The sequence below is a fragment of the Crinia signifera genome, chromosome 2, assembly GCF_055691185.1.
Source record: "Crinia signifera chromosome 2, ASM5569118v1, whole genome shotgun sequence".
In the NCBI taxonomy this organism is placed as follows: domain Eukaryota; kingdom Metazoa; phylum Chordata; class Amphibia; order Anura; family Myobatrachidae; genus Crinia; species Crinia signifera.
In genome coordinates, this window is record NC_139218.1 from 21,725,759 (window position 1) to 21,748,750 (window position 22,992).

The window sequence follows — 22,992 nt, forward strand, 5'->3', positions numbered from 1 at the left end:
TTAATTGTGCACAATGTAACATACAGACAGGACAAACAACATAAAACATACAATAAAAGCTGGACTTGCTGGGATTGCCGTTGCTAGATAGTGATAAAGTCACTCAATTTGGAATGGATAAGAGGCTTTTAAACTTCTTAATAGAGGCAGTGATACATTCTCATAATTACCAGTCCTGCGTGAACTTAAGCGCTTTTGATGTGGTGAATAACCTTAGGTCAGTCTCTCCAAATGGTATTACCAGAGATGTACTCCGGAAAAAGCTGTGTTGGGACCTTCTCCTGCTGGACCAGCCAGCTGGGTGGTTAGTTTGTAATCCACAGATGATTTGCGCTTGCAGAGTGTAAAAGGACCGGCAGATGATAGGGCTCAAAAACGCGTTTCTCCGCCTGCTCGTGAAGTCGGCGGCTTCCTCAGTCTGAGCCCTCTGATGAGAACTTAGCTATTTTATAGTAGCGCCGTTCGCGCCATTCATTACACCCGCATTTCCGGGTTGCGCACCAAGCCTCGTTTCTGTTCACATATATTTATAGGTTCCCGCGGCCATTTTTATTTTTCTGTGTGTCAAGCCTCATTTTCACTATGGGAGCACCATGAATGGTGTCCCCATGTTTACTGCATCGTAAGCCTCATTTGCATAGCCCGAAAACGGGCTAACTTCATTTCTGACGATAGTAGTAATCCATATGCCCAAGAGAAATTCATCATGCCTCATTGTGTTATTCATTTATATCAGCCTCATTTCTTTATTTATTTATTTCATTCCTTAATGCCAGCATTTAATCTTATGAGTATAGAATGACTCGCAATCCTTAAGGGGACATACACACATATAACACAAAAATCATAATATTACTATGTCACAGGTTGTGTTTAGAAAATTACAGTTAGGAGCTGATTGGTTGGTGGTTTATTACTCTATTATATCACTTTTCAAGGCTTAGTACATCATTGCCCTTGGAGAGAGATAAAGTGAACTGAGATAAGGTGCCATTGAGCTTCGAACTGCCATGTTACAGGCTGTTTTTTTTTTTAAAAAACAACAGCTAGAAGCTGATTGGTTGGTACTTTGTCTCCAATTATTTGAAGTGACTGTAAGTTCTCTGATTGGTCAGAGCATGATCTCTCTTGGTGATTGACCAGATGTAGGCTACTCTGAGTATACAATGACTGTTGCCCAGTGGAAAATCATTGGGTGGTGAGCCTGTTACGATGGGTTTTGGACATATATGCTCGCCTGTGAATGTAAGTGCAGCCGTACACATCTATACACACAGCGTGTACATTGATTCTCAAGGCAGGATGAATGCTGACCATGAGAATTTGCGGCAGAGCGGTTAAGTCTGAATTACCCGCAATGAGAGTGTGTGGGTACCAGGCCTAAAGCCTAACTCAGCCACCAATGTGTGCGTACCAGGCCTAAAGCCTAACTCAGCCACCAGTGTGTGGATACCAGGCCTAAAGCCTAACTCAGACACTAGTGTGTGGGTACCAGGCCTAAAGCCTAACTCAGCCACCAGTGTGTGGATACCAGGCCTAAAGCCTAACTCAGACACTAGTGTGTGGGTACCAGGCCTAAAGCCTAACTCAGCCACCAGTGTGTGGGAACCAGGCCTAAAGCCTAACTCAGCCACCAGTGTGAGGGTACCAGGCCTAAAGCCTAACTCAGCCACCAGTGTGTGGGAACCAGGCCTAAAGCCTAACTCTGACACCAGTGTGTGGGTACCAGGCCTAAAGCCTAACTCTGACACCAGTGTATATGTACCAGGCCTATAGTATAACTCAAACATCAGTGTGTGGGTATCAGGCTTAGAATCTAACTCAGACACCAGTGTGTGGATTCCAGGCCTAAAGTCTAACTTAGACACCAGTGTGAAGGTACCAGGCCTAAAGCCTAACTCAGCCACCAATGTGTGCGTACCAGGCCTAAAGCCTAACTCAGCCACCAGTGTGTGGATACCAGGCCTAAAGCCTAACTCAGACACTAGTGTGTGGGTACCTGGCCTAAAGCCTAACTCAGCCACCAGTGTGTGGGAACCAGGCCTAAAGCCTAACTCAGCCACCAGTGTGAGGGTACCAGGCCTAAAGCCTAACTCAGCCACCAGTGTGTGGGAACCAGGCCTAAAGCCTAACTCTGACACCAGTGTGTGGGTACCAGGCCTAAAGCCTAACTCTGACACCAGTGTATATGTACCAGGCCTATAGTATAACTCAAACATCAGTGTGTGGGTATCAGGCTTAGAATCTAACTCAGACACCAGTGTGTAGGTACCAGGCCTAATGCCTAACTCAGGTACTAGAGTGCGGACACCAGGTTTAATGTCTAATGCTAAGTAAACACTGTGCGATTTACTGCCCAATCTTGTGTTTCCTGACGGATCGCATTGATCTCATAGACAATAAAATATATCACAGGGGGGCAGATGTATTAAGCTTTAACAAGAGATAAATGCAAAGGTGATCAGGAGAGATAAACATCCAGCCAATCACCTGCTAACTGCCATGTTACAGGCTGTGTTTGAAAAAAGTCAGCTGATTGGCTGGACATTTATCTCTCCTTATCACCCTTGCATTTATCTCTTGTTAAGGCTTAATACATCTGCCCCAGGGACACAAGCAAGTTACCACGTGTGTGGATACCAGACGGCACATGCACGGCAGCATGACGGAGGCACAGAATGATGCGAGGAGACTGAAGTAACAGATGGTGCAACTGATTTTTAAGACTCCTTGGATCACTGACAGAGAGAACTCATCAGCCTAAAGGTCAGCAACAAGGAGTGGCGAACCACATGCTGAGATGATCAGGACCTGCACCATACCTCCCAACTTGTGTCTGTTAAAAGTTGGGAACTGCTGGGCCATTGGTGCAGCAAGTCTGAAAAGGGGTGGAGCTTCACCCAAAGTGGGAGTGATCTGGGGTGAAGGGGCAAGGCGTAGCGCTACAACCTCTCATTTTCATTTATTTTGGGGGAAGCCCCCAGATCTCCGGTTCCCCCCAACTGACCCCCCCCACCAACCATGGGAAAACTGTTACCTGCACGGGGGACAGTTTACAATTAGCGGGACTGTCCCACTGTAATCGGGACACCACCACATGAAGGGGACAGCACAATTCCATATGAAGATAATGTGGAAGACCCGGTCCAGGTTTTAGAGAAGCAGTAGGGAAACTGATGTGATCAGGGTTGGGTTGATTAGCATTCCGGCACCTTTCTTCAGGGTGCTAGTCGGGACGCCGGCGGCGGTATTATGAATAACTGCGCCCCACACCCAGCTTTAGTCATGGGATATATTTTGCCAAACTATTTTGTTTCAAGGTCCCTCATAAAACCGGTTTTGGTCCTTGAAACTTATCTCCCATGTCCCATCTGCAATCTGTGCTGTATGCCCTGATAAGAGCCGGTCACCAGGTGAAAATGAGGACACGTCTGTAGCCAGGTGTCCCCCAACCACGGACCCTGAGAAGCTGGTAAATCATTACACAGCAGTGTCTGGGGGGGGAGTAGTGGTATCAGTACCGGTTACTGCGGATCTGACAGATTATTGCCACGTACTGAGAGACATGTGCCACTCACTGATCAGTAGCAGCTAGATAGCGGCCTGACAGGCTGGTTAATCAGCACCCAACCCCTATTATCTATATATATGTAGGACTAGGACATTCCAACACTGTGATGAAGTCATTCAGAGCCTGCGATGGGAAACTGCAGAATATTGTCGCTGTGTCAGAGAATGACATCACAGAATAGAGTGCGGATTGGCTATCGGGCACTAGTATAAGAATGGTCACCTGACTGTACAAGTATCATTAGTGAATGTGAGTGATTGAAACCAATTAATTTGGGTCAGAATTGGGGCCCCTGTCCTATAATGGGGGGGGGGGGGGTGTTTGCGCACGTGTATTTGCAAACACGCAGAGACCCTGAGAGCAAACAGCTTCGGCAAGTTTCACACCCGCCGAACCATTTGCTCCAGGTGTGTTGATGCCTGCGTGGGGTGGGCGGCTAAAGTCACATGACGTCAACACCCGCCTCGAATTCTGCGACCTGTTGCCATCTGAAAAGTAATTATTGACTTACTGTATAGAGAGAAGGCTGCAGAAAGCTATCGATGGTCAGCGACCATCGAATGACTTCTCCTCATTATGGAACACATCCCCTCTCATTCTATCGTCAGGATTCCGGCGTCGGGGGGGGGGGGGGGTGGACAATCTAACCTGGTGGATTTTACCTGTTCGCTAGACTGAGAACATATGCAGCCTAGTGAACAGGCCTGAATCACCCCCTTAGTTTATAGTAGAAAGTGAATTTTGCCAACATTTAAAGCCAAATATTTGGGTACCTCCTAGTAACATGAGAGACCGTGGACCTGATTCGGACGCGATTGCTCATCTGTAAAGTTGCAGATGACTGCACGTAGAGAGAAAGAAACCCCGCCCCGCCCTCGCTATCCACCCGGAAATCTATGCGCAATTCATGACCCATCGAATGATTGTCCCAGCCTGTGCAAATGTCTGACCCGACCACAACTCTGCGACAGAGACCAATGCCACAAGACGTTGACAGCTGCAAAAGATCCACATGGGAACGGTCAATTCAATTTATTTGTGTCAATGAATCATTTTAACCACATATAAGCCACGTTCGTGGAAACGGGACTGCCCGTTGTCTCACTCCGCAACCGCTGCGCTTGACACGGATTAAGAGTCCCAATCATAGTCCACGTGGATGTGAAACGTTAAAATGATTAAAAACACAAACAAAAATTGATGTCGACCATATGCGTCATTGTCAAGTTGACCGTTTGAACCTATCGACCTTTTATTTGTTCCTGTTGACCGTATAGGGTCAACCGTTCATCCGGAAACCTTATCTAAGTTCCTTTGGGCGCAATATTCCAGTATTTGCTTGCTACAATCCCCCGCACCATTCCCCTATATTTGTGCAGATGATTACCCAGCGCTGTGAACCAAACAAGGGATCTGGAAAACATGCACTGCTAGAGGTCCCTGAGTACTGGATCTGGGAAACACTAGTTTATAAAACCACAGTGCCGGCTCTGAGTCGGACACAAGAACCGGAAACGGACATCGGCTGTGCACACACACGTGTATAACCGGATAACATGATGTACACGTGTGCTGACAAACACAGGTGTATCTCGCCGAGGTTTCAAAATCTGCTACCATAAGCCCTGAGGTTATGCAGGACTGGGCGCGGGAGATGTATTATATGGGCAACGTCATCTGTGGCTGTAAAAATCTGTAGCTGCAGGTGTCAGAGCGGTCAGCCATTGCCCTGTATATCAGCGTATATTCCTGCAGACAGCAGCAAAGATAATAGCAGCAGTTACTTGGTCACTATGGGATCTACCATTTCCTCTGATTTCTTGTGACCTATAGGATCCAGCTTCAACCCAAGCACTGTCTGACCAGACCATGTATGAGTTGTGGTCACATGACAGGTCCGACTGCTGGGCCACTGGGTGAAATTGTTGGATTTGAAACTCAATGGGCTCTTTCAATATCATGACAGAATACAGCAGACATCTCATGTTAATCTGAAATGATTGTAACTTTCAATGACATAATTAAAGCGTACGTACAGAAATATGTTTGTGTGTCACAAAAATCTAAACCATGGGTCCTCAAACTGCGGCCCTCCAGATGTTGTGAAACTACAAATCCCAGCATGCCTTGCCACAGTTTTAATACTCCCTTATAGCAAAACTGTGGCAAGGCATGCTGGGATTTGTAGTTTCACAGCATCTGGAGGGCTGCAGTTTGAGGACCCATGATATAAACTATGGCAGTACAAATTTGTTTGGAAAATGGGCAAAACCATGTGCACTGCAGGTGGGGCAGATGTAACATGTGCAGAGAGAGTTAGATTTGTGCGAGTTATTTTGTTTCTGTGCAGGGTAAATACTGGCTGCATTATTTTTACACTGCAATTTAGATTTCAGTTTCAACACACCCCACCCAAATTTAACTCTCGTTCTGCACATGTTACATCTGCCCCCCCCCCTGCAGTGCACACGGTTTTGCTCTTTTTCCAAACAAATTTGTACTGCAATCAGATCAGAATAAGGGCCTATATCCAGAATATTCTCTTTTGCACAATTTTTCTTAGCATCCGCTGTGACTTTGCTGAGTGAAGGAGTAAAACGGTTTCTATGTAACTAGAACCCAGCAGGAATAAATACACAGATAGTGCTGGGGGGTAGAGAACTTTCCCAGCACCGTGCGTTGCCCGTGATCGGTCACTGGTGATACGGGAGGCTGATACGTCACTGATAGCATCTAATGGTGACTGCCGGACCTTTCATCTCTGTGATCAGAAGTCTGAGCACCTTTTTCCCAGCAGTTTCTTGTATCACACTGCAAGAATAAGTGTCACCTACCCGAGAGTGATTATTAGGAGCAAGTTACAAGGGGAAAAGCACAAACTTCATAATGGAAAGAACCAATTCCTATGTAAACAGTTTCCTTGTTTGCAGACTTCTGAGCACGGATCTGGGAGTTCCAGGTCTAATACTCTCTCACCGATTGGGAGTCTGGCTGCAGAGATTCCAGCAGGCACCCTGTTTTCAATGTTCCGGCACCGATCTACTGCTGCCGGCATACTGACCGGTATCGTCTTCACCGCCAGGATGCTGACCCCATCCCGCACCATAATAAGAAAATATCACAAGAAAGATGGCTGCTGACAGGCAGTATAGGGTGGGAGGCTCCATTGTACATGGGTCCCACAGCCGCTAATACACCTCTGGCTGCACACAACATACAAATGTCGCAGTGCATGCTAGCAATGGACATTTGGTGCGGTGCCAGTGGTTATTGCCATGATTTACCCCAAAATGACCTCTCTCACGTGTCGGTGGGAGAGAGGACTACACCCCCGGATGAGCAGACGTGCCAAGGTGACCATTGCGTAGTCTAGATTCATACACTGTAATGCCATACTCCTAAGATCGCTCAATACATAACACCGGTAAATACTCACACCCTTATGAATGATTAATTTCCCAATAGGAGCCGGTTTCACATCCTCATAATAAAAAAAAAGTCAAAACTAGAAAAGTTCCATAAATACTTTTAGATAGAGTAAATGATAACACATTATGGGGCATCACTGGGCCTGTGAGAACTGGTTCCTCAAGTCCTGGTCGGTAAGGTAGAACATCCGATTGACCTCACTGATCGGGACGTCCAGCAGGGCCGGGACGGAATCCTCATCGGAATCTTTATGCTGCTGATTTTTCGCATAGGAGTCTGTGGGGAGATTGTGGATAAGATAAATGGTCTCATGGGATGTGTACACATGTCTGACAGTTACATTCGGTCGGCACACACCTAAAGGCCCCCATACACTAATGCGATGATCCGGTAACTCCCCCGCGGCACGATCGTATGGGCTCCTTTTGCATATGAATTATCTCACGCCATCCCCATTCATCACTATGGGATACAACAAATCCTTGTGGCAGCTGTGTCAATCTCCGGATCCGATGCGCACAGCGCCACATCGGAATTAAGAGACATACAATCCGATGCGTTAAAATCATGTGAGTAGGGCCTACATCGCACTAGTGTAAAAGGTGCCCACACACTAGAAAGATCTGCGTTCATAAGATGTGCGCATAAATTGGCCTTAAAATCTTTTGCCCGACCTGGACAAAAGATTTCAGGCAAGCGTACATCTTTACCAAAGATTTTTCTTAAGATCCCGTGTGCGTTCCTATGGATCTTTTGTTAAATCTTCTGATCTTTCATGCAGCACGTAAGATCAGAAGATTTAGCAAAAGATCCACGGGAGCGCACATCGGACTGAAATCGGCCGATTTTCGATAAACATCGGACGATTTATCGGAAAATCGGACAAAAAATCGTTCTAGTGTGTGGGCACCTTAAGGGGCTTAAGACTACTTATAACACAAAAATACTATTTCTAAATTTTATTTTAGTCATTATGAGGAACATTTAATAAAGTGTCAAACCCTCCATGGAAAGACAGGAACATTTATGGGAACACACTTGTTGGCGTGAATACATTACAGCTCTTTTACTTTGCACCAGTATGAAACCTTGCACCGCTATTGCAATCTAACCGTGATCTCATTGCAGAAGGCAGACGCACTGCTCCGGGTCACAGTGTCTGAGTGTCACGTCACTCAGCTGTCCCGTTAATGGTTATGATACACCTGCGTTGCCTTGGCCGCGCCTGTCGCTGTCACTTAAACTGCGATTGCATCCATTAGGGTGGAGATCGCACTTCGACACTCGTACACTGTGGTGGACGCTGAGCATGCGCAGTGCGAAAATTGCCTATGTGCGATATTCGAACTTCTGCGTTCAAAACTCAATTAGCGCCAATATACAAGTTGCTATTTGTGACACTATGTAAGGAGTAAAATTACCTGTGACCGTGTGTATGGAATCCAGGGGCGCTGTGCTCATCATGTTTATACCGAATAGGAAGATATAGGCAATGCCTAACATGACCAGAAGGTATACAGGGATGGCCACAGCCCAGTACCTAGGAAACACATGGGAAATTATCAGGAGACAAGATCACTCCAAGCCTGGCTGCCTGGTATCTAACTCTTCTGAATTATCTGCTCTTGCTAAACCAGGCGTAGGCAACCTGTCTCCAGCTGCTGTGAAACTACAAATCCCAGCATGCATTGCAACAGTTTTAGTATTCCCTAATAGCAAAACTGTGGCAAGGCATGTTGGGACTTGTAGTTTCACAACAGGTTACCATACACTACTGCGACTTCTCGTAGCAATGTATGGCCGGCCGTGCAGCAGGTCCCACCTCCGACTCCGATACGTGCATCGGATTGGCCACAACCCAATCTATCTGCGAATAACAGCCAAATCGGACTAGTGTATGGCCACCTAGTGTAAGGAAGGTCTTGACTGATGTACTTGATCTGTATTACAACTATAATAATAATTCCATAGATCCAGATTTACAGGATACTACTCAAGTAACTCCTCCCCCTCCATTATACCATGGTTGCCGACTCTCCCGGAACGTTACATTCGTTAGGACTGACTTACTGGCCCCAGAAGTAAGTTGTGTACACGTATGTATGTATGTAGTTATGAGGCAGACAATACAGCATATATATATATATATATATATATATATATATATATATATATATATATATATATATATGTGTGGTCAACATGCAGTAAGTCAACATGTTTAAAAGGCCAATAGACAAGGTGTTTAATTCAAAATTGTGTAGACCTTCTGACTCCGTCAACTTTTTGTACCTATCCACCCTTTCCACTGTCTACATTTTCCATGTCAACCTTTTAGCAATGTCGGCCGAATGCATGTCCACCATATGTGGTCGACCTAATAATTGTCTATATAATTGCTGTAGGTCTTCCATACCACACACGTTATAATGGAGGTGGGGGGGGAGTTACTTGAGTAGTATCATGTAAATCTGGAATTATTATTATAGTTGTAATACAGATCAAGTACATCATTCAAGACATGCCTTACACTAGGTGGCCATACACTAGTCCGATTTGGCTGTTATTCGCAGATAAATTGGGTTGTGGCCAATCCGATGCACGTATCGGAGTCGGAGGTGGGACCTGCTGCACGGCCGGCCATACATTGCTGCGAGAAGTCGCAGTAGTGTATGGTAACCTGTTGTGAAACTACAAGTCCCAACATGCCTTGCCACAGTTTTGCTATTAGGGAATACTAAAACTGTTGCAATGCATGCTGGGATTTGTAGTTTCACAGCAGCTGGAGACAGGTTGCCTACGCCTGATTTAGCAAGAGCAGATAATTCAGAAGAGTCAGATACCAGGCAGCCAGGCTTGGAGTGGTCTTGTCTCCTGATCATTTCCCATGTGTTTCCTAGGTACTGGGCTGTGGCCATCCCTGTATACCTTCTGGTCATGTTAGGCATTGCCTATATCTTCCTATTCGGTATAAACATGATGAGCACAGCGCCCCTGGATTCCATACACACGGTCACAGGTAATTTTACTTCTTACATAGTGTCACAAATAGCAACTTGTATATTGGCGCTAATTGAGTTTTGAACGCAGAAGTACGAATATCGCACATAGGCAATTTTCGGACTGCGCATGCTCAGCGTCCACCACAGTGTACGAGTGTCGAAGTGCGATCTTCACCCTAATGGATGCAATCGCAGTTTAAGTGACAGCGACAGGCGCGGCCAAGGCAACGCAGGTGTATCATAACCATTAGCGTGACAGCTGAGTGACGTGACACTCAGACACTGTGACCCGGAGCAGTGCGTCTGCCTTCTGCAATGAGATCACACTTAGATTGCAATAGCGGTGCAAGGTTTCATACTGGTGCAAAAGGTGTAAAAGGTGCTGTAATGTATTCACGCCAACAAGTGTGTTCCCATAAATGTTCCTGTCTTTCCATGGAGGGTTTGACACTTTATTAAATGTTCCTCATAATGACTAAAATAACATTTTAGAAATAGTATTTTTGTGTTCTAAGTAGTCTTAAGCCCCTTAAGGTGCCCACACACTAGAACGATTTTTTGGCCGATTTCCGATAAATCGTCCGATGTTTATCGAAAATCGGCCGATTTTGGGCCGATGCGTGCTCCCGTGGATCTTTAGCTGAACGAAAGATCAGAAGATTTAGCAAAAGATCCATAGGAACACACACGGGATCTTAAGAGAACTATTTGGTAAAGATGTGCGCTTGCCTGAAATCTTTTGTCCAGGACGGGCAAAAGATTTTAAGGCTAATTTATGCGCACATCTTATGAACGCAGATCTTTCTAATGTGTGGGCACCTTTTACACTAGTGCGATGTAGGCCCTACTCACATGATTTTAACGCATCGGATTGTATGTCTCTTAATTCCGATGTGGCACTGTGCGCATCGGATCCGGAGATTGACACGGCTGCCACAAGGATTTGTCGTATCCCATAGTGATGAATGGGGATGGCGTGAGATAAATCATATGCCAAAGGAGCCCATACGATCGTGCCGCGGGGGAGTTACCGGATCATCTCATTAGTGTATGGGGGCCTTTATGTGTGTGCCGAGCGAATGTAACTGTCAGACACGTGTACACATCGCATGAGACCATTTATCTTATCCACAATCTCCCCACAGACTCCTATGCAAAAAATCAGCAGCATAAAGATTCTGATGAGGATTCCGTCCCGGCCCTGCTGGACGTCCCGATCAGTGAGGTCAATCGGATGTTCTACCTTACCGACCAGGGCTTGAGGAACCAGTTCTCACAGGCCCAGTGATGCCCCATAATGTGTTATCATTTACTCTATCTAAGAGTATTTATGGAACTTTTCTAGTTTTGACTTTTTTATATTATGAGGATGTGAAACCGGCAACTATTGGGAAATAAATCATTCATAAGGGTGTGAGTATTTACCGGTGTTATGTATTGAGCGACCTTAGGAGTATGGCATTACAGTGTATGAATCTAGACTATGCAATGGTCACCTTGGCACGTCTGCTCATCCGGGGGTGTAGTCCTCTCTCCCACCGACACGTGAGAGAGGTCATTTTGGGGTAAATCATGGCAATAACCACTGGCACCGCACCAAATGTCCATTGCTAGCATGCACTGCGACATTTGTATGTTGTGTGCAGCCAGAGGTGTATTAGCGGCTGTGGGACCCATGTACAATGGAGCCTCCCACCCTATACTGTCTGTCAGCAGCCATCTTTCTTGTGATATTTTCATATTATGGTGCGGGATGGGGTCAGCATCCTGGCGGTGAAGACGATACCGGTCAGTATCCCGGCAGCAGTAAATCGGTGCCGGAACATTGAAAACAGGGTGCCAGACTCCCAATCGGTGAGAGAGTATTAGACCTGGAACTCCCAGATCCGTGCTCAGAAGTCTGCAAACAAGGAAACTGTTTACATGGGAATGGGAATTGGTTCTTTCCATTATGAAGTTTGTGCTTTTCCCCTTGTAACTTGCTCCTAATAATCACTCTCGGGTAGGTGACACTTATTCTTGCAGTGTGATACAAGAAACTGCTGGGAAAAAGGTGCTCCGGCTTCTGATCACAGAGATGAAAGGTCCGGCAGTCACCATTAGATGCTATCAGTGACGTATCAGCCTCCCGTATCACCAGTGACAGATCACGGGCAACGCACGGAGCTGGGAAAGTTCTCTACCCCCAGCACTATCTGTGTATTTATTCCTGCTGGGTTCTAGTTACATAGAAACAGTTTTACTCCTTCACTCAGCAAAGTAAAGGCCCCCACATACAGCACGATATTCAGGCATTTTCTGAGCGATTCTAACAAATCGCTCAGAAAATGCCTGAAGATGCATGTAAATCGCTGTGTATATAGCCCACACAGCGATTTACATGCGCGCACCCGCCGTTCTGAATCTGTCATATGGGCCCTACATACGCAGAGATGTGTGCCAGAGATACATAACGGGAGATTCAGCACAAGAGATTTCACTCTTGTGGCTCAATTCAGACAATGAGCCACATACAGAGAGATTTATGTCAGAGATTCAAATTGGGAGATTCAGCACGGGAGATTTCAAATCTGTCACAGAAAGTGAAACACTGCACTGTACTTTAATAAGTATTCTTTCACCTCCCCCTAATATTGCCCCCCCCACCCCCAAAAAAATAAGTTAATCATTGGTGGCTAGTGGTTCCCCCTTCACCGACCGACCCCCCCATATGCAAACTTTTAAACATTGGTGGTACAGTGGGAACGGACATAAAAAAAAATACTTACCAAGTCCGGGGTCCAGCGTCTCATCCTGTCATACAGACAATCATTTTGTAAAATAAAAAAATGGCATGGGGTCCCCCCCCCAGACATGACCAGCCCCGGACTTTTTGAGTGGTCCTGGTTCCCAAAATCCAGAGGACAAAGTGCGTGGGGTCCCCCGGATTTTGGGGACCAGCACCAGGCTCTTGGGCTGGCCCTGGTTTCCAAAATACGGGGGACAAAATGAATAGGGGTATTTTTGGAGACCAGCACCGGGCTCCACTAGCAGGGGGTGTAATGCCATAGCCAGGGGACACGCTTGATGGTGTCCCGTGGCCAAAGCATTACCCACCCTAACTAGTCAGCCCAGGCCGGGAGTTTTTGGGGAGGTGGGGACCCCCCAAATAAGGGGGTCCCCCCTCTCCAGGGCACCCCAGGCCTGGGCTGCAGCCCGGGGCTATCCCCTGCACCCCTGGGCGGTGGGTGCAGGGTTGATAGCTTGTTTTAACAGTAATATTGTCTTTTACAGTAGGACTACAGGTCCCAGCAAGCCTGCCCCACATGCTGGTACTTGGGAGAACCACAGGTACCAGCATGTGGGGCATTAAAGGCCCGCCGGTACCTATAGCCCCCCTGTAAAGGAAATATTAAAATAAAACACACAAACACTGGTTTTAAAATATATTATTAATCTGATTCTTCTTTTTTCACCCAGGGGAGCTCAGCCCCCCAGGGCTTCTGCGGCATCTTCACCTGGGGGCGGCAGCCGCCTAAGCTCTTTTGCATGGCTGCCGCCTCCCAGGGCTTCTGCCTCTTCATCTGTGTTCTTCACCTGGGGGCGGCGGCCTTTTAAGCTCTTTTGCATTGGCCGCGCCTCCCAGGACTTCAGGAGCTCTTCTCTCCTTCTCCGCCGTCGGACTGACTGCTCCTACCCCGTCTCGAGCTGGCTAATATAGCCAGCCCTAGGGGGCGGGGCAATGACGCGGCGAGCCGTGATTGGCTGGCCGCGGCCATTTTGAAATTTAATTTTTTTTTTTTTTACATTTCCGCCGCGCTGCCGCCGAGAGGAGAGGTGGGGGTGGCGATGTGGATGGGTGCTACTGCTGGTGGGGGAGGGGGGTCAGGGCAGGGGTGGCAGCGGCGGGTTCTGCGGCGCGGGGTGCGGCGGGTCTGCGGCGTCCGCAGTCGCTCGCCCTGCTCATCTTCCCGCAGCCACACATGCGGGAGATGAGCAGGAGCTTTCTGAGCGACTGCTCTGAATTGAACAGCCCGTCCGTTCTGAATCACAGCGGATGCTAAGAAAAATTGTGCAAAAGAGAATATTCCGGATATAGGCCCTTATTCTGATCTGATTGCAGTACAAATTTGTTTGGAAAAAGAGCAAAACCGTGTGCACTACAGGGGGGGGGGGGCAGATGTAACATGTGCAGAACGAGAGTTACATTTGGGTGGGGTGTGTTGAAACTGAAATCTAAATGGCAGTGTAAAAATAATGCAGCCAGTATTTACCCTGCACAGAAACAAAATAACTTTCACAAATCTAACTCTCTCTGCACATGTAACATCTACCCCACCTGCAGTGCAGCATGGTTTTGCCCATTTTCCAAACAAATTTGTACTGCCATAGTTTATATCATGGGTCCTCAAACTGCAGCCCTCCAGATGTTGTGAAACTACAAATCCCAGCATGCCTTGTCACAGTTTTGCTATAAGGGAGTATTAAAACTGTGGCAAGGCATGCTGGGATTTGTAGTTTCACAACATCTGGAGGGCCGCAGTTTGAGGACCCATGGTTTAGATTTTTGTGATACACACACATATATATTTCTGTACGTACACTTTAATTCTGTCATTGAAAGTTACAATCATTTCAGATTAACATGAGCGGTCTGCTGTATTCTGTCATGATATGAAAGAGCCCATTGAGTTTCAAATCCAATGATTTCACCCAGTGGCCCAGCAGTCGGACCTGTCATGTGACCACAACTCATACGTGGTCTGGTCAGACAGTGCTTGGGTTGAAGCTGGATCCTATAGGTCACAAGAAAGCGGAGGAAATGGTAGATCCCTTAGTGACCAAGTAACTGCTGCTATTATCGGTGCTGCTGTCTGCAGGGGATGCAGTTACGATCCCGGCGTTCAGAATCCCGATGCCGGAATCCCGACCGCCGAAATGGCGACACTTTCTCCCTCCGTGGGTGTCCACGACACCCCTGGAGGGAGAATAAATTAGTGTGCCGAGCGTAGCGAGGCACCAGGCCCGCTGCGTGGCGAGCGCAGCGAGCCCGCAAGGGGGGGCGATCCACGTCCCCCCCTTGTCGGCATTTCGGCTGTCGGGATTCCGGCGTCGGGATTCTGAACGCCGGGATCCCGACCGCCGGGATTCAATACTGAATCCGTCTGCAGGAATATACGCTGATATACAGGGCAATGGCTGACTGCTCTGACACCTGCAGCTACAGATTTTTACAGCCACAGATGACGTTGCCCATATAATACATCTCCCGCCCCCAGTCCTGCATAACCTCAGGGCTTATGGTAGCAGATTTTGAAACCTCGGCGAGATACACGTGTGTTTGTCAGCACACGTGTACATCATGTTATCAGGTTATGCACGTGTGTGTGTGCACAGCCGATGTCCGTTTCCGGTTCTTGTGTCCGACTCAGAGCCGGCACTGTGGTTTTATAAACTAGTGTTTCCTAGATCCAGTCCTCAGGGACCACTAGCAGTGCATGTTTTCCAGATCCCTTGTTTGGTGCACAGCGCTGGGTAATCATCTGCACAAACATAGGGGAATGGTGCGGGGGATTGTAGTAAGCAAATACTGGAACATTGCGCCCAAAGGAACTTGGATAAGGTTTCCGGGTGAACGGTTGACCCTATACGGTCAACAGGAACAAATAAAAGGTTCATAGGTTCAAAGGTCAACTTGACAATGACACAAATGGTCGACATCAATTTTTGTTTGTGTTTTTAATCATTTTAACGTTTCACATCCACGTGGACTATGATTGGGACTCTTAATCCGTGTCAAGCGCAGCGGTTGCGGAGTGAGACAACGGGCAGTCCGGTTTCCAGGAACGTGGCTTATATGTGGTTAAAATGATTCATTGACGCAAATAAATTGCATTTACCGTTCCCATGTGGATCTTTTGCAGCGGTCAACGTCTTGTGGCATTGGTCTCTGTCGCAGAGTAGTGGTCGGGTCAGACATTTGCACAGGCTGGGACAATCATTCGATGGGTCATGAATTGCGTATAAATTTCCGGGTGGATAGCGAGGGCGGGGCGGGGTTTCTTTCTGTCTACATGCAGTCATCTGCAACTTTACAGATGAGCAATCGCGTCCGAATCAGGTCCACGGTCTCTCATGTTACTAGAAGGTACCCAAATATTTGGCTTTAAATGTTGGCAAAATTTACTTTCTACTATAAACTAAGGGGGTGATTCAGGCCTGTTCACTAGGCTGCATATGTTCTCAGTCTAGCGAACAGGTAAAATCCACCAGGTAGATCGTCCACCAGCCCCCCCCCTGGCGCCGGAATCCTGACGATAGAATGAGAGGGGATGTGTTCCATAATGAGGAGAAGTCATTCGATGGTCGCTGACCATCGATAGCTTTCTGCAGCCTTCTCTCTATACAGTAAGTCAATAATTACTTTTCAGATGGCAACAGATCGCAGAATTCGAGGCGGGTGTTGACGTCATGTGACTTTAGCCGCCCACCCCACGCAGGCATCAACACACCTGGAGTTGGTTCGGCGGGTGTGAAACTTGCCGAAGCTGTTTACTTTCAGGGTCTCTGCGTGTTTGCAAATACAAGTGCGCAAACACCCCCCCCCCATTATAGGACAGGGGCCCCAATTCTGACCCAAATTAATTGGTTTCAATCACTCACATTCACTAATGATACTTGTACAGTCAGGTGACCATTCTTATACTAGTGCCCGATAGCCAATCCGCACTCTATTCTGTGATGTCATTCTCTGACACAGTGACAATATTCTGCAGTTTCCCATCGCAGGCTCTGAATGACTTCATCACAGTGTTGGAATGTCCTAGTCCTACATATATATAGATAATATTGGTTGGGTGCTGATTAACCAGCCTGTCAGGCCGCTATCTAGCTGCTGCTGATCAGTGAGTGGCACATGTCTCTCAGTACGTGGCAATAATCTGTCAGATCCGCAGTAACCGGTACTGATACCACTACTCCCCCCCCAGACACTGCTGTGTAATGATTTACCAGCTTCTCAGGGTCCGTGGTTGGGGGACACCTGGCTACAGACGTGTCCTCATTTTCACCTGGTGACCGGCTCTTATCAGGGCATACAGCACAGATTGCAGATGGGACATGGGAGATAAGTTTCAAGGACCAAAACCGGTTTTATGAGGGACCTTGAAACAAAATAGTTTGGCAAAATATATCCCATGACTAAAGGTGGCCATACACACGCAGATTTATCTGCAGATCTGTCTGGTTGGAACAAAAACATGGTTATAGATAACAGCAAATGACAGTTGACATTTGCTTGGAAATGCTGGAAAACTGACAAACTGTCACTCATCCATAACCATGTTTTTGTTCCAACCAGCCAGATCTGAAGATAAATCTTACTAGTGTATGGGCACCTTAAAGCTGGGTGGGGGGCACAGTTATTCATAATACCGGCGTCCCGGCTAGCACCCTGAAGAAAGGTGCCGGAATGCTAATCAACCCAACCCTGTTTCCCTACTGCTTCTCTAAAACCTGGACCGGGTCTTCCACATTATCTTCATATGGAATTGTGCTGTCCCCTTCATGTGGTGGTGTCCCGATTACAGTGGGACAGTCCGCTAATTGTAAACTGTCCCTCGTGCAGGTAACAGTTTTCCCATGGTTGGGGGGTGGGGCAGTTGGGGGGAACCGGAGATCACCACAAAGCATGACATCTCTTTAGTGCAGGGAGAGTGCTGGGGGCTTCCCCCAAAAGAAATGAAAATGAGAGGTTGTAGCGCTACGCCTAGCCCCTTCACCCCAGATCACTCCACCCCTTTTCAGACTGGCTGCACCAATGGCCCAGAAGTTCCCAACTTTTAACAGACACAAGTTGGGAGGTATGGTGCAGGTCCTGATATTCTCAGCATGTGGTTCGCCACTCCTTGTTGCTGACCTTTAGGCTGATGAGTTCTCTCTGTCAGTGATCCAAGGAGTCTGAAAAATCAGTTGCACCATCTGTTACTTCAGTCTCCTCGCATCATTCTGTGCCTCCGTCATGCTGCCGTGCATGTGCCGTCTGGTATCCACACACGTGGTAACTTGCTTGTGTCCCTGGGGCAGATGTATTAAGCCTTAACAAGAGATAAATGCAAGGGTGATAAGGAGAGATAAATGTCCAGCCAATCAGCTGACTTTTTTCAAACACAGCCTGTAACATGGCAGTTAGCAGGTGATTGGCTGGATGTTTATCTCTCCTGATCACCTTTGCATTTATCTCTTGTTAAAGCTTAATACATCTGCCCCCCTGTGATATATTTTATTGTCTATGAGATCAATGTGATCCGTCAGGAAACACAAGATTGGGCAGTATATCGCACAGTGTTTACTTAGCATTAGACATTAAACCTGGTGCCCGCACTCTAGTACCTGAGTTAGGCATTAGGCCTGGTACCTACACACTGGTGTCTAAGTTAGACTTTAGGCCTGGAATCCACACACTGGTGTCTGAGTTAGATTCTAAGCCTGATACCCACACACTGATGTTTGAGTTATACTATAGGCCTGGTACATATACACTGGTGTCAGAGTTAGGCTTTAGGCCTGGTACCCACACACTGGTGTCAGAGTTAGGCTTTAGGCCTGGTTCCCACACACTGGTGGCTGATTTAGTCTTTAGGCCTGGTACCCTCACACTGGTGGCTGAGTTAGGCTTTAGGCCTGGTTCCCACACACTGGTGGCTGAGTTAGGCTTTAGGCCAGGTACCCACACACTAGTGTCTGAGTTAGGCTTTAGGCCTGGTATCCACACACTGGTGGCTGAGTTAGGCTTTAGGCCTGGTACGCACACATTGGTGGCTGAGTTAGGCTTTAGGCCTGGTACCCACACACTCTCATTGCGGGTAATTCAGACTTAACCGCTCTGCCGCAAATTCTCATGGTCAGCATTCATCCTGCCTTGAGAATCAATGTACACGCTGTGTGTATAGATGTGTACGGCTGCACTTACATTCACAGGCGAGCATATATGTCCAAAACCCATCGTAACAGGCTCACCACCCAATGATTTTCCACTGGGCAACAGTCATTGTATACTCAGAGTAGCCTACATCTGGTCAATCACCAAGAGAGATCATGCTCTGACCAATCAGAGAACTTACAGTCACTTCAAATAATTGGAGACAAAGTACCAACCAATCAGCTTCTAGCTGTTGTTTTTTTTTAAAAAAAAACAGCCTGTAACATGGCAGTTCGAAGCTCAATGGCACCTTATCACAGTTCACTTTATCTCTCTCCAAGGGCAATGATGTACTAAGCCTTGAAAAGTGATATAATAGAGTAATAAACCACCAACCAATCAGCTCCTAACTGTAATTTTCTAAACACAACCTGTGACATAGTAATATTATGATTTTTGTGTTATATGTGTGTATGTCCCCTTAAGGATTGCGAGTCATTCTATACTCATAAGATTAAATGCTGGCATTAAGGAATGAAATAAATAAATAAAGAAATGAGGCTGATATAAATGAATAACACAATGAGGCATGATGAATTTCTCTTGGGCATATGGATTACTACTATCGTCAGAAATGAAGTTAGCCCGTTTTCGGGCTATGCAAATGAGGCTTACGATGCAGTAAACATGGGGACACCATTCATGGTGCTCCCATAGTGAAAATGAGGCTTGACACACAGAAAAATAAAAATGGCCGCGGGAACCTATAAATATATGTGAACAGAAACGAGGCTTGGTGCGCAACCCGGAAATGCGGGTGAAATGAATGGCGCGAACGGCGCTACTATAAAATAGCTAAGTTCTCATCAGAGGGCTCAGACTGAGGAAGCCGCCGACTTCACGAGCAGGCGGAGAAACGCGTTTTTGAGCCCTATCATCTGCCGGTCCTTTTACACTCTGCAAGCGCAAATCATCTGTGGATTACAAACTAACCACCCAGCTGGCTGGTCCAGCAGGAGAAGGTCCCAACACAGCTTTTTCCGGAGTACATCTCTGGTAATACCATTTGGAGAGACTGACCTAAGGTTATTCACCACATCAAAAGCGCTTAAGTTCACGCAGGACTGGTAATTATGAGAATGTATCACTGCCTCTATTAAGAAGTTTAAAAGCCTCTTATCCAAATTGAGTGACTTTATCACTATCTAGCAACGGCAATCCCAGCAAGTCCAGCTTTTATTGTATGTTTTATGTTGTTTGTCCTGTCTGTATGTTACATTGTGCACAATTAATTATTGTTATATCATCTGTGTGGATTGATTCCACTATATATGCTTTTAATAAATTGATTTATATACCTTTGAAACTGCAAGGACATTTAATTTTTTCTGGGCAGGATTGCGCTTCTTAAAGTGCCAGATACTCAGGTATCTGACACTACTTTCTCATCTCTGTGACATAGCAGTTAGGTGTTGATTGGCAGGTAGTTTATCACTCTCCATTTTATTACTTTCAAACTTAGTACATCTGGACCCTATGCTTGAAACATCTCCCCCATTGTCTGTAAGCGACTAGTCACTTGCTTCAGGCTCCCTCTTTTCTTCTTGTTTTTTTGTCAAGTTTATGGAAGGGGGCTTCTTTTTCTGCTGGACACCATTGCCCTAGCGATACCAGCTCTTTTCTGACCATCCTAGGGCAGGATGCCCCCTAAAGCCATGTGCTGGGTCCTAGGCGGAAGTGCTAGTGCAACATTACGGGAACATTACTTTGGCGTATTACATTTTTTAAAATCCTGCATGGATAGTTTATGATGGTGGGGTCGCGGCAGATTTATGATGGGATGGGGGATTTGGACCCAATGGGTGGGTCAAAAAACAACATGAAACCAAATGCTTAGTGTGGGTTGTATTTTGGACCTCAACATTTTTGGGACACCCATTGGTTTCTAACACCTGTGCTCTACATTCACCACACCTGGTTATTATTAAACAGGCAGAACAGTAAGCAGGCCATGGGGCCGATTCAGGCTGTCTCCGTAAATTGCGAAGATGGCAGATTACCAAGCACTGTCCGAACGCCTGCCCGCCGCTTCTCGTTAACACATGAGGGGGATGAGTAACGACAACACAATCCCCTCACATGCCTCGGCTGCAGGAGTAATCATTTAACGGTATTGCCGACCATCGAATGACTTCTCCTGCCGTCACAAATAAAAGTCAATAGAAACTGACTTGTATTTGCAAGCGCCGGGACGAAGACGGGGCCGGTAGACATCGTCCCACCCGTGTACTCATGGCAACGTCCAGCGTTTTAATGGGGACGCTGGGCGTTGCCGGCCCCGATGCTTGCGGACGGCTTGGTGACTATGCAAATCTCCGAAGCCATTCGCAAAGGGGAGCTGCACATGTGCATTATAGACCCATGCGCAGGTGCCGTCCCAAAAGCATAGGGACGGAGCCGAACTCCCTAAATAGCGAATGAACCAGAATCACCGCCATGCTCACAACAAGCTTACAATCTACAGGGATATGATGTGCTACTTCTATACGTGACATGGGCATGTTTGTGACCAATCAGTAAACTTACAGTCATTTTCGATACTTACATTATGGTCTCAGGTATTGAGAGGAACAACATTAGCAATAAATTAAAAGGATCTAATTATTATTTATTGACATTTAAAAACACACAGACACAAGACTGTATAACGTGCTGTGCACAGGCGGAGGCTCAAATCTCCATCTTCAGGAGGACGTCATTGCGTATTTTTGTCAGTTCATCGTTTTCTTTTCAAAACAATATAGCACAGGTATGAGCGCTGTTTGCTGATTATTCTGCACTGCAGCTGCTTAGATAAGGGGGATTACCAACCCCTTAAAAAGACAACAAGCAAAGAAAACAAAGATTTCAAGCAGCGCTTGTGCAGAATAAATTGTATATTTATTTTAAAATTTCATAAAAATTGTGTTGTGGCCAGCAACATGGACAGGCCATACATACATAAATGATAAACAATTCCCCTTGGATACTAGTATTTAGCAGGTTAGTTTATGCATGCAATCATCCAGATGGTTAGTCTTAGGGCTTGATAAGTTGTTATTAACGTTTGTTAGTATAGATACAGTCCCCACTTTAAGTGCACATAGTGGTTAGATGCTGCTTTGCAAAACAGAATTTACTTGCTGTTTGGAATGAGGGGACAGGCTCCTGATCCACAGAGGTGAGCTCCCACCGCTGGTGCAGTCCAAATTTGATTGCGGTATTTCTGGGGCTTCCCTACTGGTACAGGTCCATTTGCTGCCAAGTCCTTTCCCCGTGGTCCTCTCTACGCGTTTCTCCGCCTTTCAAGATCAGCGGCTTCCTCAGGAGTATTGGATCCAATACTCCTGAGGAAGCCGCTGATCTTGAAAGGGAGGAGAAACGCGTAGAGAGGACCACGGGGAAAGGACTTGGCAGCAAATGGACCTGTACCAGTAGGGAAGCTGAGAATGGAGGTAGTCTATAGAAGAAGACTAAAGAAGAACCAACAAGGTTTTTGGGGCACACTTGATATAATATACAGTTAAATGGATGTACAGATGATGTAACAATAAAACGTAACTTTTAATTGAAAGCTTAATTAATAAAATAGGTTCATATAACTATATCCACACACCATTTATGTGATTATCGGAGAGCACCATACGTGATGGACTCCCGCCACTTATTATGACAATATCAAGAATAAAGATAATTCAACAAGAGCGAAAATGTTTCGGTAGAGTGTTGCCTAGTACCAATTTTTATATATAATATACGGTATCGGCAATCGGACAGGGCATAGGTCACTGCGCACCACCACTACGATATCCACCACAGTGTCGGCAGAGATGGGTATGGACAGTTGGGGCATGAGAGGAAAAGAGAAGGAGGGGGTCCAAGTTTGTTGTGGCTGCACCTCAACAGTATTAACAGGCGTACTGCCCCAGTGGATGAATACAGCACTGGATATTCCCTATAGGTCCCCCATATAGGTACTTATCCAGCCTCTCACTGCTTAGCTTCTGTGTTCGGATGGATTACAGGCGGTCCAGTGAAGTATGGCTGTATAG

The 22,992-nt window shown here is 46.5% G+C and overlaps 1 long non-coding RNA gene and 1 pseudogene across 1 annotated transcript; both read right to left on the reverse strand.

The window, feature by feature from the left end:
- Positions 1-7,000: 7,000 nt before the first annotated feature.
- On the reverse strand, positions 7,001-8,542 carry LOC146059466 (uncharacterized). Its single transcript, XR_014470245.1, has 2 exons — positions 8,422-8,542; positions 7,001-7,276 (listed from the first exon to the last, which is right to left on the reverse strand). It is a non-coding gene; the product is annotated as an uncharacterized LOC146059466 (long non-coding RNA).
- Positions 8,543-22,873: 14,331 nt separating this feature from the next.
- Positions 22,874-22,992, reverse strand: LOC146061896 (5S ribosomal RNA; annotated as a pseudogene).